The following is a 2629-nucleotide window of genomic DNA, read 5'->3' as shown; positions in this document are numbered from 1 at the left end:
AAGCACGCCCCCCCCCCCCCCCAAAAAAGAGACTCCCAGAGGGAAGCCCTGCAGCAACAGCAAGTCAGAACAGGTGCTCTGCAGCAGACCCAAGGAGAGACTCAAATGCCACAACTCGCAACTGGAAGCAACTGCCAGACCTGGGATGATGGAGGCATAAATAGCCTGCCTTTAAGACAAGAGACTGGAACAATGGGCACTGCAAACCCCATAAGAAAAACGCTTCGGAAATGAATTCCCAAGCAAGAGCTCCTGATGAAGCCGACATGACTTCCGCAACAGCGAGGATGGAAACAGATGCAATCTCAAACAGAATATGATGCACAAGACCTGAAACGCATCTGCACTTTAAGCTGCGACTACAAGTCAAGAAGTGCTCAGATCAGCCCTACGATGATGAAACGAGCATTTAGGACCTTAGGTGTGGCTACCAAGTTGCCCATCTAATCTGTCCAGCGGAACAAGGCAATGAGGAGATCAAGACAAGATGAATATCAAGACACGATGAGCACGTAACATATGATGATCTGATGAGGAAACATTTGATACAAAAAAAAATACACAGAAGTAGTGAGCTCTTTAAGCTCCCACTGCAAGACAAGAGGGGCTCAGCTTCCAATTGAGCATCAGCATTATTCCGATGAGGACAAGTGTTCAATACCCTCAGGATGGCTGCCTGACGAGCTGCCAGGGCCTGACGAGCACCAAGAGCAACAGCACAGCACAGACAACACAGAACACAAAAAACAGACAATTAGCTGGGACTGTCCTGCCTGGCACGTGCTCACGCCGTACCTGACAGGACCCCCCACACATAATCTCACTTCCTGACCATGATCAATTCTGAAAGGCCCCACCCGCTGCAATGACTTAAAAGCACAGACCCTCGCCCTATGTGTCCATTCACAACCCCAGCTCAAACATAGCACTTGCCCCCCAACTTAGCTTGGGAATGCTGGGAAGCAGGTTCCATCCTCTACAAGGAACACAAAGGCGAGCCAGGATGTTGCTTCAGACGTGAGGCTCCTCTTCACCTGCAGAAATAAAGCGCCATCAGGCACCGGCACGCCAGCCAAACTTCTTCCTGTGAAACACCCACCGCAGAAACAAAACAGTAGTCACCTGACCTGCTCTGCTACTGCAGTTTGATAGATGACCTCTAGACAACTTCCCACCTTCCCCTGCCAACCACCCCCCAACACACAGTATTTGCCCCTCAACTCAATTCTCAGGGATCAGAATCCATCCTCTATGTGGACCACAGAGGCCAACTACACTGTTCCCAGTATCTTCTTCATCCCCGGAAAAGAGGACTCACCCAGAGGTGGACCAAAAGACTACCAAACCAAAGACACTGCCCGTTTTCAAACTTGTCTCCACTCACCTTGTCTCCACTCCCGATCCAGGCTAAGCGCTTCCATTCACAACTGTGCCGAGCTAAGGTCGCATGGCTTAGACCAAGGAGAAAGAACAGACAAATCTGACAATCCACAAAACAGTCTATTTCCACTTCTCTTCTTCCCTCCCCTACCCCAACAGACAAGAAGCCCCGGACCCACGTCCCCCAACCCAGTACCACCGCTTCACTCACCTAACATCCCAAAGAGATGCATCATGCTCCCAACTCCCCTTGTGCTCCGAGCATCTCCAGCACTTCGGGAACTGGAAACGCTGACGTCTGGCACGCCTCAGAAACGTGGCAGGAGTTGTACTCCGCTGTCACAAGGTGCTTGCAAAGCCTGCCTGACAGGCAAAACAAACTAACAAAATCCACTGACCAACTCAGGGCCCACACTGCAACCCACTCACACTAATGCCTCGTTCAAGGTCCTGTGCTCATGACTTGGAGTATAAGAAACAAAAAGAGAAGGTCATGTCCGTGATGGACGCACAACCAGTACAGCCCCTTGCAGGATACTCAAACACAGAGACCAGAGCCAGAAAAACAAACACACACCCTCAGGTCCATGCCAAAAGGCCACAAATGCACAGCAGCCCCAACAGGGGTAACCACAGACTTACCCTTGACAGATGAAAAAGGTGACCTTGCTCAGTCTCTTCATAATACTGCGCTTATGCGGTCAAGCCCCTTGAGATGCGTACTGAAGCTCTGTGTGAATCCCCTAGAGACTGAGGCAAATGGCTTGATATATCTAGAGATTAAAATATAACCCCAAAAAAAAGGAACCGTACTCCACGATTTCCCAAAAACAAGGTAGCTGGCAACCCCTCCTAAACATACCTCTCCAAAGTGAATAGCAAGCACTTAAAATCTAGGACGCTGCAAGGTCTAAAGACTCCACAGCAAACAAAACCACAGGCAAAAGCTCCAAGAACATAAACAAACTGTCCCTAGCCCTGCAAAAGACTACACCTTACCTGCCTGCTGCTGCTGCTTTCAGATACATGCTTCCACAGGGAGCTTCGAGGATACATTTCTCCTAAACCCTGCTCCATCATTTAACACCACAGTGGGAACTCTGATAATATTTGACAGACAGGCAAAGACTCACAGTAAGCCCCAGACTTCTGTGAAAATGATAAGTGATAAACACACAAAATAACATTCTCATTTGGCTCATGCGCTAAACTCGTCCCGGGCGGCGCCGCGCTAAACTCGTCCCGGGCG

The 2629-nt window shown here is 49.7% G+C and overlaps 1 long non-coding RNA gene across 1 annotated transcript in view; it reads left to right on the top strand.

Moving 5' to 3' along the window:
* Window positions 1-219: 219 nt before the first annotated feature.
* LOC118176379 overlaps window positions 220-2629 on the top strand; it is a 14661-nt gene continuing 12251 nt past the window's right edge. Inside the window, exon 1 of the long non-coding RNA XR_004755386.1 lies at window positions 220-365. This is a non-coding gene — a long non-coding RNA (uncharacterized LOC118176379). The remainder of the gene's footprint in view (window positions 366-2629) is intronic.

Source organism: Oxyura jamaicensis, chromosome 19 (assembly GCF_011077185.1).
Source record: "Oxyura jamaicensis isolate SHBP4307 breed ruddy duck chromosome 19, BPBGC_Ojam_1.0, whole genome shotgun sequence".
Classification (NCBI taxonomy): Eukaryota; Metazoa; Chordata; class Aves; order Anseriformes; family Anatidae; genus Oxyura; species Oxyura jamaicensis.
This window is presented reverse-complemented; position numbering and strand designations above follow the sequence as displayed.